Raw genomic sequence first — 18,449 nt, 5'->3', positions numbered from 1 at the left:
TATTACCACCAGCCCTCCCTTGCCTCTGCCATGGACCGATCACTTTCTAATCCCCATCATCTGGGATTCTCCTACTGTTACCCCCCAATCCGTGAAAATCAAGGTCACTGACAGATGGTGGCACAAACTCGTACCATCCGAATGGGCCACCATTCTCTCAAATTCCATTCCAACGCTTTCCACCGACCCTGTTACGGCCGATAAACAGTTTAGCTCCTGGATCACATCTACCTTGGACACACTCCTCCCCAAAACCGCCACTCTCAAACATACCAAACGAATACCTTCTGCCCCGTGGTATACTCCAGAGCTCAAGTCTCTACGACAGGACTGTAAGAGAGCTGAACGTTCCTGGAGGAAGGAGAAATCCAATGCAAACAAGGATGCATATCTCACCTCCCTACTAACCTACAAAACTTCCATTGGCAAGACAAAAAGTCTATTCTTTCAGGAAAGAATTGAAAAATCTGCCTGCTCTAGCAAAGAAACTTTTACCATCCTGAAAGAACTCCTTAAGGTCCCTGACCCCGGCCCAAGAAACCCCCCAGACCCCAAAGCAGACCAGGAAAAATGCCATCAGCTAGCCAGCTTTTTCCAAGAAAAGATCCAAAAAATCCTCGACTCGATCCCTCCTACAAATCCGAGCGAGAATGACGATCCCCCCGACACTCCTATCTCCCCCTGCCTATCCTCCTAGGGGCAAATAACTACAGAAGAAGTCGGGAATACGCTAAGAACCATCAAAAGTGGTTCGCCTAGGGACCCCGCCCCGCTACGGACCCTCAAGGAAGTAGCTCCTATCATCATCCCTCCCCTCACCCATCTGATCAACGCGTCTCTCCAACAGGGAGTCGTCCCCCCTAGTTGGAAAGCGGCATTTGTTAAAGCGCTACTAAAGAAACCCTCCTTGGACCCTGTGGAATAGGCCAACTACAGACTAGTCTTCCTTCTCCCCGGGAACAGCAAGATTGCTGAGAAACTGGTGAACAAGAAACTATCACAGTTTCTGGAATCCAATAACCGGTTAAAAAACTCACAGACAGGTTTCCGCCCAGGGCAGGGCACTGACATCGCCCTCCTGGCGGCGGTGGAGGAGGCCAGAGCACTCTTAGACGAAGGAGGATCAGTGGCAGTGATCCTCCTCGACCTGAGCGCGGCCTTCGACACCGTCAACCACCAACTCCTGATCAAACGGCTCAAGAGGGTCGGTGTGGAAGGTACCGCTCTATCCTGGCTTTCTTCCTTTCTGGCCCAACGTTCCTTCCAGATCTGGGAGAATAACACCCGCTCCTCCGAAACACCCCTCCAATGTGGGGTGCCTCAGGGCTCCTCCCTGAGCCCCACACTGTTTAATATCTACATGTCCCCATTGGAGGAGGTCGTCACCCCGTTCGGAGTGAGCATCGTCAGCTATGCGGATAACACACAAGTTGTCTCCCTATCCCACCCTAGCCAACAACCTGCAGACTTATTCAACTGCTTGACGCAGATACAAGGGTGGATGAACAGTTCAGCCTTAAAACTGAATGGTTCAAAGACGGACATTCTCCTTCTTGGTCAGAAAGGGCTCACCTTCCCCCAGAACATCTGGCCTCCCTGTCTGGCCCCCCCCCCAGACCCAAAACAGGAAGTAAAAAGCCTGGGTGTATGGATCGAAACCGACCTTTCATTCACCACTCAAGCAAAAAAAGTAGCCGGGACTTGCTTCGGGCTCCTGAAATCAATGAGAAAGATCCTGCCCCTACTTCCACCTACTTCGCAAAGACTACTAATCCAAGGCCTTATACATTCCAGGCTTGATTATAGCAACTCAATCTACTTGGGGGCGCCCGAAGCAACTCTGAACAAGTTACAGAGAATCCAAAATGTCGCTGCCCGGATCCTCACTAACACCCCTGCCAGAGCTTCAGCTAAACCAGCACTGAAGCTCCTTCACTGGCTCCCAGTGAGGGAACGAGTGATATTCAAAGCCTTATGCCTGGCACACAAACTACTGCAGAATCAAGGCCCCTCTATTCTGAGAAAATTTATTATACCGTACAAAGCCCCAAGATCCCTCCGATCGGACAAGGAGTCTCTTATCATCCTCCCCAGATTTAAGAATGCTCGCTCGGGTGGAAGACGCTTCTCGGTCCACACCGCACGCCTCTGGAATGCTCTCCCCCGAGACCTGAGAACAGAACCAAACTACTTACGTTTCAGGAAACGGCTGAAAACTCACCTGTTCCCTTAACTTAACTATCTCCCCCCTGAACCTGTCTTCCCCCCACCCCCTCTTTGCCCCCGGACCCGCAGACGTAGGGATCTTTAGCGCTGGGATACCTCAGGGTGACTACGCGCTCCAATAAAACTTTTTTATAATAATAATAATAACATGACTGAGAAAGATAATGTGAATTTATAGAAAATATGCTCTCAGTTTAGCTTATAGATTACCTTCCTAACCTCTGTGGGAAAAGCATGCATGAGAAAATAGTTTTCTCTGAAACATGATTCATGATATCCCAGCAGAAGGCTTTTTTACATGGTAAAATCACCTTAGAACACACCAGAATTCCCAAAATCAGTATGGTACCATCAACAAATGATTTATAATGTAACTAAAGTTTTGAAATCTTCTATTAACTGCAATGCTTTTTATTGAGGTGCTATCATGTATATTGGTCCCACGATGGCTACCTACACTTCTTGGATGAACTGCTGACAGCCAATCAGATCTCACAATGAGATGTGTCATTAGGCTCCGCCCAGATATATATGTATTTATTTCCTTTAATATCTAAAAAACTACTGAACAGATTTACACCATTTAACCAAAAGGCATGAGTGTGAACCAAGGACTACCTCTTTGCCAAATTTGGTGAAATTCCGTTCAGCAGTTCGGGCTGTTGCTGCGAATAACCGTCACTATGAAAAATTACATGGGGAAAACAAGTTTTGGGACCCCCCTTTTTTCTCGGCCCCCGCTTGATGAATCACCCCGAGACTTTCAGGATAGGAGCAGACGAGAGTGGGCCATAAGTTTAAAAAAGTTTGCGAAGATTCTTCAATCGGCGCTAAAGTTATTCCAAATAGAATGCTATATATATATTACCAGTTCTAGTTAGGACGAAACTTCACAAAATTTTCAAAACTCGTGGGGCGCTCCTGTCAGCTCCTATCTTAAAAGTTTTGGCGTGATTCGGCAAGCGGGGCCAAGAAAAAAGGGGGTCCCAAAACGTGTTTTCTCCATGTTAATTCCCATAGGAAACTTTAAACACTGCTACAGCCTGAACTGCTGAACGGAATTACACCAAATTTGGTGAAATGGCAGCCCTTGGTTCAGAAAGATCCCTGTTTTTAAATGGTGTAAATCCGTTCAGTAGTTAATGAAATTAGAAAAAGAAAAAGTTTCAATATCTGGATGGAGCCTAATGACACATCTCATCGTGAGAGCTGATTGGCTGTCAGCACTTCATCCTGGAATTGCTGGCAGCCATCTTGGGACCAATATGCATGATAGTACCACATTGAAATGCATTGTAACGAATCGAAGATTTTGAGGGTTACCAAAAGGAGAACTATAAAGGGCGATAACAGACTTTAGTTACATTAGAATTCATTTGTTGATGGTACCATACTAATTTCAGGAATTGTGGTGTGTTCTGAGGTGATTTTACCTTGTGAAAAACCTTCTGCTCGGATATCATGAATCATGTATGAGAGAAAACTGAAGCTAAAATGAGAGCATATTTTCTATAAATTCACATTATCTTTCTCAGTGATGTGAGAATGAAGTCTGTCATTCTCAGTAAATCATGTATATCCAACAAGGGTAGAGACTGTAAGTTGATTCCTTTGTGTTCTACAGCAGCTCACCAGAGTGCGCTAAAGAACAACTAGAGCGCTAACAGTCTTCTTTATGACAAAATTATGGCACACCTGAAGCCATCTTGATTGGAATAAACTGGTAACTCTTAAAACATTTAATTTAAAAAGGAACAACATGAGGGGGTCCACTTCGTTATAGAAATTATGGTTAGAGGTGTAGAAAGAAAAAGTAGGACATGTCAAGTGTGATCTCAATTATCTTCCTGTTATATTTCAACAGTAGCAGCCTGTCAGTTGATGCCTTTGTGTTCTACTGCAGCTTTCCAGAGTGTTCTAAAGAACAACTAGACTGCTAACAGTCTTACTTATGACAAAACTATGGCCCACCTGAAGCCATCTTGATTGGAATAGACTGGTAACACTTAAAACATTTAATTTAAAAAGGAACAAAATAAGGGGGACATTTTGTCATAGTAATTATGGTTAGTGCTGCAGAAAGAAAATGTAGGGCATGTTTTAAGTGAGATCTCAAATCCTCTTTTATTTCATTAGAGAATTCTGACATGCAGACTGAAATAATCACTTTCAATATGAGCAGTAGACTTCCAGTTAACTCCCTGGTGAGCAGTAGCTTTACTACAGTGATCTAATGAACAACTAGAGTGCTAACATTCTGAAGTTATGGAAAATATGTGACACATCTGAATGCCTTCTTGATGGAATCAAAATAAAAAAGTGAAAGCATTTCCTACTGAGGAGACTGCTGTAAATGAGGAAATGAGGAAACTTTATAACAAATAGGTCTCCCAAGATGGCTACCGGAGAAAAAAGAGCCCAAATGTAGCCCACATATAGCCATATGACAGAAGTGTTCAAAACACTTTTTATTTGTAGCTTTTTTGCAGTTTTATATAGTGCAGACTGGTCAGGTATTGGAGTGTTACAGCTTACATGGACCCCTTATTTCGTATTTTGCACGAAGTACATGAGATTGATCTTGCGAAACATTGAGCTTTACGATTCTGTTAACCTGAAGTTGCTCTGAACCCGGCTTTGTAACACCCGTTTTTACCTACTGGTTTGAATTAATTCTCACTGTATTGCATTAGGAAAGAGGATTTACTGTTTTTATGTACACTTTTATGATCTATGTTTCTGAATCTGATCAAATAAAGTTTAATGAATTCTATGGCAGGACAGAGGCGAGGATTATGCATATCTTTCCTCACTTTATTTGCATAGCAGTTCAAAGAAAACGTAACACAACAATCTTTAAACAAAAGACTACACAACCCATGAACGATTAGGGGGTAGTCTCCAAGGCAACTATAGTCCAATCATATCACAGTCCATCGTATATAATATTGTGACATCCCTTCCGCTCCCTCTTTCTTCAGTGCATTCCTTACATACTTGGCTTAATCTGAAGTTGTTGCTGTTTGTATAGCGGTTTCTTGTGCAGGTTATTAGTATTATTGCCTTGGTATTGTATCATATTCCCTGCGCAGCAGGCTCTTTCCCGAGAGCATTCTTCCCCTTGTAGTTTATCCCGCTGTGCGCTCTGCACGTGGTGAGTTCCATCAGGCGCGTCTGGTCCGAGCGACGCCACTCTGTCGAGTGTTCCCGCTGGTCTTTACGCACGTTTGGGAATCCGGTCACTCCAGTGTCCGCTTGATTCCCGACCAACCCTCGCCTAATTTTGACACCGGTACGTGGTGATTTCCAAAACACGGCCATGTTAGTGACCCGCGCCACCTGGTGGTGGTAATTGGTATTGCGCCTCAGTCTATTCTTATAACAGCTTCGGGGAAAGCCCAGCTGTTGGAGCACCCGTGAGGGGGCTGCCTTGAGGATTTTAAGACTATTAAGGCAACAGTGGTCCCTTACAAACATGAGGATATAATCAATAAATATAGACGAAATAGTTTCTATATTGAGAATGACATACCCAGCCGGGCAGAGGTCTAATATTTACTTTCCAAGCAATGTAAAACACAATTTACAAACAATATACAAGGTGGGGCACAAGCCTGTACCCAGATTAACGCACAATTTAGACATAAGGGAAGAAGGACATGTGAGGAGAACAACCAAAACAAAAGGGCTTTTAGGAAAAATCTTAGCGTTCTGTTAACCTGTTAATTGCACAGTTTCAATTGTAAAGCAGAACAATACTTGCACCTTTACACTTTTAAAGGACATATAGGTTTTATTCATTTATATAAGGTGCGCATATTTGTCGACGGCGTTTCGATACGTTTAAAACATTACACGGATCATCATCAGGACATGTATTAAATGCCTAATCATTAAAAGCCTCATTTGCCATGTGCAAGCCGATAGATTGCAAGGCTTCGGAGAGGTTACGGGAGCAGCGGTGATTTGTCCAACGATAAGTGGGTCGATTAACTAAATCTGGAGGGGAGCATCAAAGGAGTCACAGTTTGGGCATAGGTCACCACAGACACCTGCGACCGAGCAGCTCAGAATCACAAATCCTGGTCACTGTACCTTCAAGCTAACCCTGCATGGACTGCAGCAGTCCATGCAGTGCAGGTACTGATTTTGACGTTCCCGTTGTGGTACATAGTTCATCGGCACCACCCTAGGAATGCCAAAGAACCACCCACCAGACCAGAAGAAAACTCCTAATCCGGCAGGCGATTAACCATGAGCTTCTCAGTACGGGAGAGAGGCAGTCCCGCACCTACCAAATACAAATCAGGCTCTAAATGTAGAATATTCCTCAAACAGACAATCTGCAGTTCAGAATTATTTTTCATAGCACTAGTCTATGTTCCTGTCACATACTTACTACTACAATTTACTGCTAGAAAGACCTGTGTTCCAACTAAATGAAGAAAAAAGTAGACACTTGTGCTGGCAGATTGCATGTCTCTGAAGACAGATTGCAACTCAGATTTCAGATACCATGGTGGATTGTCTATGACAGCAGCTTGGCACAGGAAGCCAAAACAAACAACATAGTGGAAGGATGACACAATGCCTTCTAAACCATGCTATGTGGAAAACAAGCTAAGTTTATAGAAGCATTATGAACAGCAAAGCTACAAACAGCTATGATTAGAGCAATCTGTTAGCAACATTGCCCCTAAACTCAGCAAACAAACCAGAAGAATGTACAAAATGCTACAATTTGAAGTTAAACTCTCCATAAATAACAAAGTACACTACTTAGAAATAATAGCCAAAAGCATAATATATAATAAATAGACACCTACCAAAGATCCAAAAATTATCACAAACTCTAAACCAAAATGACAAACAACTCTTTTTATAAATACATTTAACATATAATTATACAAGTCTAAAAATTAAATAAAATCCCAGTGTTAATGAAAACTGAGATAAAGTGATACACAAATAATTCAAACAAAAAATGTAACCGTCACCAACCAAGAAACTAAAAAACAAACTCAATTGAACACATAAATTATTTGCAAAACATAAACCATACAATTTTAAATAGTAATCACATAATGTATACACAAAAATAAAATGCCACATTTCCCACCCGAAAAAAATGGAATAAATAAAACGTACTAATCTGTAGCTGCAGATTTACTTCTGTATAGTAGTCAACCAAAATAGTGGAAAAAGTCCCCAAAATGCAAAAATAAAACAAATGCAATAGATATCCCTCAAAGGAATCCAAAGAAATCTAGGCACAACAAAAAAACATTAAAAGTATTTAAAAGAAAAGAAAAGCTCCAGGAACTCCCTAAAAAAGGAATTCAAAGAAAAAAACATTGGTTTATTATAACACAAACTTGATTTCCGTTTGTTTTAAAAAAAAAAAGAGGAAACTCCCAATGCCTATAGGACACATTTGTAGTCAAAACCCCATAAAGTAAATAAGAAAACCCGCCAAAAAACATATTTCATTTCTAAAACTACATATGCCTCACACTCAATCACAAAAATATAGGTAATATATAATAATTTAACATGACATAATGATACTTTACTAAAATAGCATACAAACACCCACAGCAAAAACAGTACTATTACTCAATATCTCAGCATTTGTATAGTTCAGCACTGTCGCCCTTATGGGTATCTGGGCACTGAGGGTGCTGTGTCTCTGTCTAAAAGCCAGGTCTAGAGTTTATTTCTGAAGTATACCAGGGAATGTGATTTTCAGAGGTGGAGGGGCAGGTCGTTCCAGGTCTTGGTGGTGATGTGGGACAAGGAGCCCCCACACTGCATCAGATGTGGGAGGTGTGTGCGAGGGCAAGTGACACAGAGCACAGATGTCTTGCGGGTAGATGGAATTTCAGTCAGTTGTTGATGTAGGATGGCCCCGGGTAATGCATAGCTATGTAGGTGTGTTTGAGGATCTTGAACTGGTATCTCTTCACTAAAAATACATCTAAATATACAAAACTCCACAAACAACATTATAACTAACTTTTAAACCTCACCCTAAACCATCGTACCCTCAATCCCATAAAAAAAAAACTTTAAATGGACTTACCTGTTCTGATGAACAGCAGCACGAGACCGTGACCTGGTTTCTGGGAAAATAGACTAAAAATAACCCAAACGGACAAAATAAAAGGTAGTGGTTAAAAAATTGGCTGCTAAATTAAACTAACGAAAGCTCCCCATAGAAATTAATGGGAATTTATGTAGAAATGTTGAATTCATGTATGTGAAAATGTCAAAAATGATAAATTATATAAAACATGTAAAAAATGTTGTATAGTATGAATTAAATATTAGTTTACAATGATGCTGAAAATAAGTATATAAAACAATTTAAGAAATGGTAAAAAGTGTTAAACAATGGAAACTAAAAGTGAAAATTGCACAACATACAATCGAATTTTTAACATACCTTACATGTTTTATTTCACAATAAAAATATTTAAAAAATCATTACAAATGGGTTATATGATTAACTATATATGATTGTTAATGTTTAAGTTGAAATATATATGTGAAAAAAGGTGACAATATACATTAAATAAACTCTGTTACATGTCTTTATTCTATAAAAAATTCCATTACTGATATTATGGCTAAAAAATATACAGCTAGCTTTTTAAAATTATATTTCTAAGCACCGACAACACTAAGGAAATAACACAAATCATTTCTACTATTTACAGATAAAAATAAAACAAAGGATTTCGGACTAAAATTATATAATAATGGCCCTCCAACATAAACTATTTTAAGGCAAGTGTTGGACACTAAAGGTTGTCGTTTAATGTTCCCGATTAAACCTATGCCAACTTGGGGAAGGTGCTGGACACCAAAATGGTAACATTTACTATTCCTACTACACACTATACCAGTTTGAAGAATGTGTGAAACACTAAAGGGGCCAAAAGTTCTAATCCCATTCTTGAACAGCACCGGGCACTAGAAGGGGTTACAAATGCTATCCTCACTGCAGTCTAAACCAACTTGAAGAATTTTCTGGGTGCTAAAAGGGTGTCATTTAGTGTTCCCAGTCCTATCTTTACCAATTTGAAGGTGGTTTTGGACACTAAAGAGGTCAAAAATACTATTCTCACTCCAATCTAAACCAATCTGGGGAAGGCATTTGACACTGAAAAGGAGACATTTACTATTCTTACTCCAATATGAACCACTTTCTGAAAAGCATTTGACTGCAAAGGAATGACATGTATTATGCCTACTAAAATCTAAATCAATTTAAGGAAGGTAAAACACTCTCTATTCACATTCACTATTCCCACTCCATTTTAATCATATTGAGGGAAGGTGTTGGACACTAAAGGGGTGACATTTAATATTCCCACTCCAATCTAAGGCTACTTGAAGGAAGTATTGGATGCTAAGTGGTGAAATTTAATATTTCAACTACAATCTAAAACACTTTAAACAAGGTAATACAAAGGAAACATTTTCTATAGACAATAAATACACCATACTCACACATATAAACTATCAAATAAACTACATTTAGGACCTCATTACGATGTCGGTCGGGAAGGCTCCAAACAACATTCGGTTTCTCTGAACTGGTGCCGTTCCGTCTTTTCAACTCAGTTCTGACCACATTCTGAGAAACCGAGTCAGTCAGAGACGACTAGTACAGCTCTTTGGAACACGTTTCCGACTGAGCTATAATGATGTCACATTTGGACAGCCTTTCTGACTCAGTTTGTCTGACATGGAATGGCTGTCGGAAGTTGACTTCGGGGGCCCGTAGCATGGCCCCTTTACCCGGAGACCTCAGGTTGGGGCCTGTGGGGGTACCCATGGGTACTCACTCTCCAACCATGCACATTGGGGCAGTACCGTGGGGTGCCCGCCAGAGGGTGTAACGTTTTCTGCAACCACCCCTTTTTTCAATAGGAGCCTGTGTTGTCAGTCGGCACACAGGCTCCCATTGACGTCAATGGGAGTCTGACCGAGCGGTGTTCGCAACCATCGCGAACAGTCGGACTCCCCAAATCCGAGTCGTTCGGAAATGATTCCGACACAGTCTCGGTCAGAATGCTTTCTGACCGACATTGTAATGAGGGCCTTAATCTAAAAATGCACCAATAAAACTAAACACATATATGTGTATTTAAACATTATTGTATAATGTGTTTATTACTATTAATAATTAATATTATTTTTAAAATATCTATTTCCATTCCTAAACTTCAAACTATAAAAAATCATAATTCAAAATTATTCAAACGAATTATTTAAAAAAAAAGTTGTTATTGTACAATTATTATTTTTAAACAAAATAAAATGTTTGTAATGTTTAAAATGATTTGTCCCAAAAAGTATAAAATATAAATCTTTTCTAAAAAACAATTAACATTATCATACTTTACTAAAATCCTATAAAAAATATTTGTATTTTTCAAAATATTTGTATTACTTACTTTTTTATTACTTAAATTTATTTTAAAATATAATGACATTAATATATATTTTAATTATTTTTAACATAAAATGTATGTAAAATATCAATGTGACAAAATACATTTAAAAATGAAAAAATATTAATTTACATATCATTAAAATAATTAACATGAAATGTGCTTTAAAATATACACTTTGGGGGGGCGTGGCTAAGATGGTGGTCACACCAAGCTGGGGCTCTCTCTCTGGGTGGGAGGGGATGGCGGGAAGGCAGTCGATTGCATGATGTGTGGTGAACTCAACACGCAGGCGAGCGTGACTATACATATTTCTCCGCCGCACACAAAACATATGCATGCCTTGACCATTGACAATAGATTTGTACATGAGGGGAAGAAGCCTTGTCTCTCTCTAGCACAAATGAGGGACACAGGGTGGCCTGGGCCTTCTGCTCATTGATGGCTGCAATCAAGCGGCATGCCTATGTTATCTAGTAGAATGGAACAGACCTCTGTCCAGCAAACACTGGAATTTCATGGATCAGTCAGTCCCGGGGGGGAATATATGGCGGGAACTGGGGTTACCCCGCAAACAAAGGGCATGGGGGCTCTACTCCTCACAGGTCACTTTGCCTACCCTCAAGGTCTGGGACTGGGTAGCTTTGGCGAAGGGGTGGATGTTGTTTCCTTGACCTATGTCCCCATTGTCGATAATCCGGATTTTCCTCCAGGACAGGTGTCGTCAGTGTTTCAGAGGTGGCGGGAAGAAGGCTGTATGAGTGTTGGTTCCCTTTTTGATACAGAAGGGCTGATTCCCTTTCCCCAACTGTGGAAGGATTATGATATATTAGCCACAGATGCATTTCCCTACAGTCAGTTTTTCCACTGGGTGACTTGGCCCGCCAATTATGCCTACATGTCCCGACCCCTTACTGTGTTTGAACATTTTTTAGTGCACAAAGTGGATGATCGCTGGCTCATTTCTGAACTGTATGCCATGCTTATGGCACACCCTATGGGTCATCGTACAAAGTCACAGGTGCGTTGGGAGACTGAATTGGGCAGGCCCCTAACGCCTAACGAGTGGGAGCATGTACTCTACAGAACACATCATACTGCACACAACACGGCGGGCGGAATCCGCTTTTAAAGTAGTTTCATATTGGTATTACACTCCTGCACACTGCTGGGACAAGAGCAAAACTGATCTTTGCTGGCAGAGGTGCGGTTTAGTGGGAACCTTAGTTCACCTACTTTGGCTTTGTCCAAAATTGGTACAGTAATGGACAGTGATCCTTGACGATATTGATGCTGCGTTTCAGATTACACTGCCTCACTCCCCGGAACACACGCTGCTAGGTCTCCCCTACTCTAAAGCCTTCCCGCTGAAATCTCTAAGAGGCAGGCAGATTGCATTGGCGTAACTGGCGGCATGGCAGGTCATACTGGTGAGGTGGGGGACATCAACAACGCCTGAGGTATTAGAGTGGGTACACCGTCTGTGGCAGCTCCTAGCTATGGAGCGCATGTCGCTCATTGTGAAGGGGAACGGCATAGACTTTGCAAAATTGTGGGCCCCTTATCTGCAAATACTCACGAAAGACCTGAGAGAGGTGACATGCCCTAAATATCTGCAGATTCTCAAGCTCCTGCTGCTAGAGCCCCTTGATAACATCCAAATCTCGACAAGATGAGCATAATCCCTGTACTATGTAATGCCCTGGAATGAGGTCTTTGGCTATAAGATGGAACTGATGCAGAGAAGGGTGGGGGTGGGAGAAGGGGGAGGGGCGGTTTGTTCACAATGTTTTTTATTTGTCTTAATAATGTAATATCGTGGATGCCTTTTAAATGGGAGCCGACAAAGTGGTCCTACACGACCACTTCTTACACGGCCGGCCTCCGGGTTGTGTGCCTAGAAGCTGTGTATTTTCGCTCTGGTCTCTCTCTGCCAGCCTTGAGATGTACAAACATATGGGGAGCGCGTAATACACGCTCCACTCCCAGACGCACTGCGTTGATGGATACCAGATCCAACCTCTTATTTAACCATTTGTCCTTCCTCAGAATTCATCCATATTAATCCAGAATGTTTGCCAAAGTTTCTTCTTTTCGCTTGTCCGATCCACATATGTAGCATACTGCATTTAAGAAGCTTCTCATATTAACTTGCGCCCCTCCGGACTTCTTCAGAAAATACAATCCAAATACACTAGTAGTTCAGAGCAGCATATCTTAATTTCAAAACCCAATGCATTTCTGGCTCCTGTCCAGCCCTTCGTCAGGGGTAACTGTGAATTGACAATTACAAATAGTGCGTCATTTTTAGACAGTCCCAACATGTTACAATAACATCTTGTGCATATATCATTTTGTCCTCAAACAGTATAAATAAATAGCGACAATTAAACCCCATGTGCTGAATCTTCAAAACCCTATTATTCATATTCATCAACCACCCAAGAGCATGATTAAAAGTAAACTCAACTCACGGAAAATAACTTTGGAATGAACATGTAAAATCCCGCTTTCCCTCTCACATCGTTAACATTATTTCTCCTCCCTTTCCTTCGCACAATTCACGCCTTTGTATTTATTGAGTGCATTCAGGGCTAAGTACTGCCCAGTTCCGCACGCAACTCGAAAAGTTTGGAAAATGGGCTGCATAAAATGGATTATAATGTGTAAAGCACGGTGTGCATACCACCTCTTTCATTGGCCTTGAGATGTAGGCAGGAAGCTGTGTACATGTATCCTGATTCCCACGCAATAAAAATGATTGATTCTAAAAAATGCACTTTTTTAAAATCTCCCCACCCTTGTCGCCTAACAACCCAATAGCCTGCTACTGAAAAGTTTAAGACCATTATTTATATACATTAATACAACTAAAAATACAAATGTCAACAATTTCAAAACTAATACATGATCTTAATACAAACACAGATCAACAAAATAAACATATAGAATCAAACACACTACAGTAAATTACATACTAATTAACACTTATATTACATATAACGATATTTTCTACATCAATATTTCTTACAATGATATTAAAAACAACAATAAAGATTACATTTTTAAGCTTCAATATTCCGGTCTACAATATGTTTGACATTCTGATGTTCTTGGTGCAATATCTTTGTATTACAATACTTTTTCCCGATATTTTGTTCAAACAACTTCTGAGACATGCCATTGATAGCTTGTAACTATTTTGGGACAGGGACACAAAGCTCATGATGCAGGCAGACCTGAAATGAGGGACCATCAAAAATTAGTCTGTAAGGCGTACACACCCTTTTTCTCAAGTGTCCTGTGTTCTGGGCACACTGAGCAGATACAACAATGCACAGGCCAATTACTTCTGAGCAGATGCAGCCATGCATGGGCTTGTGACTTATCACACATGATCATGGCCCCTTTTATTGATGAACCATGGATCCCTGATCAGGAGACCACACTTTTGATGCTATGTAGGCTCCATTAATTGTTTCCTGGGCCAATTCTACCCACTCTTGGCTGAAAGTTTCCAATCGATTGACCACGGCTCACCGTGCATACCAAAACCATGATATGCACAATGATGGCCCTTCATTGAAACTGTCTCCATCTGTGTGGCCTACACATATCATCACACACTGCAACCATGCTTAGTACAAGCTGGTCTATAGTATTGAGATAGACTTTATTTCTGTGACACAACCATCCCCCTGGTTGTTCTTCTGTCCTGATGTGACCGTAGCATCCACAGTTAGGGTCGAAACTTTGACGTCATCAATAGGAGATAGACCATAGTCATGTACAATTAATGCACTGTGTATTTACCTTTTCTGCTGCATTATACAATGAAGGACTGGCTGTCTCTTGAGAGAAACCAGTGTGCTTTTACATTTGTTTGTTCACCTAAATGTACAACATATTGCTCTCTGGTTCTGGTTTTTCACTTGGGGTGCTTTTCTAAATCTCTTCACTTTTCACATTATTATAAATGGAATGAGATATTGTTTTTGTGTGATTCATAATAAAACTGGTTTGTCTAAATAAAATTGATAATGAAATAATGGGAGTAGTAGGTGTCACACCATTATTCAAGCTTGTGATAGGATTTAGTTCTTGCAGAATACATGTATGCTCTACTATAATTTGCTTCTTACAGATTTATTCTCTGCAGGTCTGTGTATTCGTATTTGCATTTAAAATGAGTTCCAAGTGAACGCATGTGCTTAGTTGCTACATAGCCTCAACTAAGCGTTAGCAATCACAGTTGTGAACTTCGCTGTTCCCACCAAGAGCCAACGCAGAGAGACTGCAGACACACAGATTGCTCTCCTCAATCCTTCCCTTCTTGGATATCTGGGTCATGCAGCACATTGCTCATACTGAACAGACACTCCCCTTGCAAAGGAGACAGGCTACTTCTCCCTCTCAGTAGGCAGTCAGTCTGTTAGGTACTTCGAGACATGTACACAACTCATCCACCAAGAGATCCAGAATCAGGTCATTTTACCATGCATCTCGTAAAGTGACTGACAAGTTTACACTAGCTCTGGTTTAACAGCATTCCTCTGGGTACTCTGCAGAGCCCTTGTTTTCTTGGCCATTGAAGGCCTTGAACTGGAACAACAATTGTTTGATTTTCCACCTGCCTGCAGCTTCAGAACAGTTTCAAGTGGATCTACCTTCAAGTGTCCCCTAGAGGCTGCTCTCCAAACACAGCATTTGTGGAGAGGTACTTCCCACAACAACAGCAAAAGTGTTCCACCTGGCTCAAGCACCCATAACAGAGACAAAAAGAGATGTTAGAGTTCTTATCCTGGCTGTGATCAACACATTGCACAACAGAGTCTGCCATTTCACATCAAATCAGAGTGTTGAGAAAGACTAGTCACCAATTCCTTACCAAGCAAAAGGACTTATGCAGACGCGGTCGCTCCTCCCTGCCTCCCTGCCTCTTGGTATCATAGCGCTTGCACTGCTGGCAAAATCGTCCCTGTACTTTGCTCGCACTGACTCAGAACTTAATAACCTGCTTAATTTGTGCATCTGATATCGTAGCGCTTTCAGAATTATTTTGCCTGCTTAATTAGTGCCTCTTGGGATCGTAGCGCTAGCACTGCTGCCAAAATCGACCCTCTGCTTGCTCGCAGTGACTTTGAATTTATTTGCCTGCTTATATTTGTACCTGCCCAGCTGCTGTAGCGCTCATTGAACATCGTGCCCCAATCTCGTCTTATTTCCCTGTTGTTGTCTGTTGCCATTTTGTGTTGTGCCTCCAGCCCATCCCCCACGCTCCCGCCTCCCAGCTGACCCTCCCACCCACTGGCTACCAGGATCATCCCGTCCGGAGAAGCCCTGTGGCCAGCCTGACTCCTGCAGACGCGGTCGCTCCTCCCTGCCTCCCTGCCTCTTGGTATCGTAGCGCTTGCACTGCTGGCAAAATCGTCCCTGTACTTTGCTCGCACGGACTCAGAACTTAATAGCCTGCTTAATCTGTGCATTTGATATCGTAGAGCTTTCAGAATTATTTTGCCTGCTTAATTAGTGCCTCTTGGGATCGTAGCGCTAGCACTGCTGCCAAAATCGACACTGTGCTTGCTCGCAGTGACTTTGAATTTATTTGCCTGCTCATATTTGTACCTGCCCAGCTGCTGTAGCGCTCATTGAACATTGTGCCCCAATCTCGTCCTATTTGCCTGTTGTTGTTGTCTGTTGCCATTTTGTGTTGTACCTCCAGCCCATCCCCCACGCTCCCGCCTCCCAGCTGACCCTCCCACCCACTGGCTACCAGGATCGTCCCGTCCGGAGAAGCCCTGTGGCCAGCCTGACTCCTGCAGATGCGGTCGCTCCTCCCTGCCTCCCTGCCTCTTGGTATCGTAGCGCTTGCACTGCTGGCAAAATCGTCCCTGTACTTTGCTCGCACTGACTCAGAACTTAATAGCCTGCTTAATTTGTGCATCTGATATCGTAGCGCTGTCAGAATTATTTTGCCTGCTTAATTAGGGCCTCTTGGGATCGTAGCGCTAACACTGCTGCCAAAATCGACCCTGTGCTTGCTCACAGTGACTTTGAATTTATTTGCCTGCTTATATTTGTACCTGCCCAGCTGCTGTAGCGCTCATTGAACATTGTGCCCCAATCTCGTCCTATTTGCCTGTTGTTGTTGTCTGTTGCCATTTTGTGTTGTGCTTCCAGCCCATCCCCCACGCTCCCGCCTCCCAGCTGACCCTCCCACCCACTGGCTACCAGGATCGTCCCGTCCGGAGAAGCCCTGTGGCCAGCCTGACTCCTGCAGACGCGGTCGCTCCTCCCTGCCTCACTGCCTCTTGGTATCATAGCGCTTGCACTGCTGGCAAAATCGTCCCTGTACTTTGCTTGCACTGACTCAGAACTTAATAACCTGCTTAATTTGTGCATCTGATATCGTAGCGCTTTCAGAATTTTTTTGCCTGCTTAATTAGTGCCTCTTGGGATCGTAGCGCTAGCACTGCTGCCAAAATCGACCCTCTGCTTGCTCGCAGTGACTTTGAATTTATTTGCCTGCTTATATTTGTACCTGCCCAGCTGCTGTAGCGCTCATTGAACATCGTGCCCCAATCTCGTCTTATTTCCCTGTTGTTGTCTGTTGCCATTTTGTGTTGTGCCTCCAGCCCATCCCCCACGCTCCTGCCTCCCAGCTGACCCTCCCACCCACTGGCTACCAGGATCATCCCGTACGGAGAAGCCCTGTGGCCAGCCTGACTCCTGCAGACGCGGTCGCTCCTCCCTGCCTCCCTGCCTCTTGGTATCGTAGCGCTTGCACTGCTGGCAAAATCGTCCCTGTACTTTGCTCGCACGGACTCAGAACTTAATAGCCTGCTTAATCTGTGCATTTGATATCGTAGCGCTTTCAGAATTATTTTGCCTGCTTAATTAGTGCCTCTTGGGATCGTAGCGCTAGCACTGCTGCCAAAATCGACACTGTGCTTGCTCGCAGTGACTTTGAATTTATTTGCCTGCTCATATTTGTACCTGCCCAGCTGCTGTAGCGCTCATTGAACATTGTGCCCCAATCTCGTCCTATTTGCCTGTTGTTGTTGTCTGTTGCCATTTTGTGTTGTACCTCCAGCCCATCCCCCACGCTCCCGCCTCCCTGCTGACCCTCCCACCCACTGGCTACCAGGATCGTCCCGTCCGGAGAAGCCCTGTGGCCAGCCTGACTCCTGCAGACGCGGTCGCTCCTCCCTGCCTCCCTGCCTCTTGGTATCGTAGCGCTTGCACTGCTGGCAAAATCGTCCCTGTACTTTGCTCGCACTGACTCAGAACTTAATAGCCTGCTTAATTTGTGCATCCGATATCGTAGCGCTTTCAGAATTATTTTGCCTGCTTAATTAGTGCCTCTTGGGATCGTAGCGCTAGCACTGCTGCCAAAATCGACCCTGTGCTTGCTCGCAGTGACTTTGAATTTATTTGCCTGCTTATATTTGTACCTGCCCAGCCGCTGTAGCGCTCATTGAACATCGTGCCCCAATCTCGTCCTATTTGCCTGTTGTTGTTGTCTGTTGCCATTTTGTGTTGTGCCTCCAGCCCATCCCCCACGCTCCCGCATCCCAGCTGACCCTCCCACCCACTGGCTACCAGGATCGTCCCGTCCGGAGTAGCCCTGTGGCCAGCCTGACTCCTGCAGACGCGGTCGCTCCTTCCTGCCTCCCTGCCTCTTGGTATCGTAGCGCTTGCACTGCTGGCAAAATCGTCCCTGTACTTTGCTCGCACTGACTCAGAACTTAATAGCCTGCT

The sequence above is a fragment of the Lissotriton vulgaris genome, chromosome 7 (assembly GCF_964263255.1).
Source record: "Lissotriton vulgaris chromosome 7, aLisVul1.2, whole genome shotgun sequence".
Taxonomy (NCBI): domain Eukaryota; kingdom Metazoa; phylum Chordata; class Amphibia; order Caudata; family Salamandridae; genus Lissotriton; species Lissotriton vulgaris.
The sequence above is the reverse complement of the archived record's forward strand: the minus strand, read 5'-3'. Positions refer to the sequence as shown.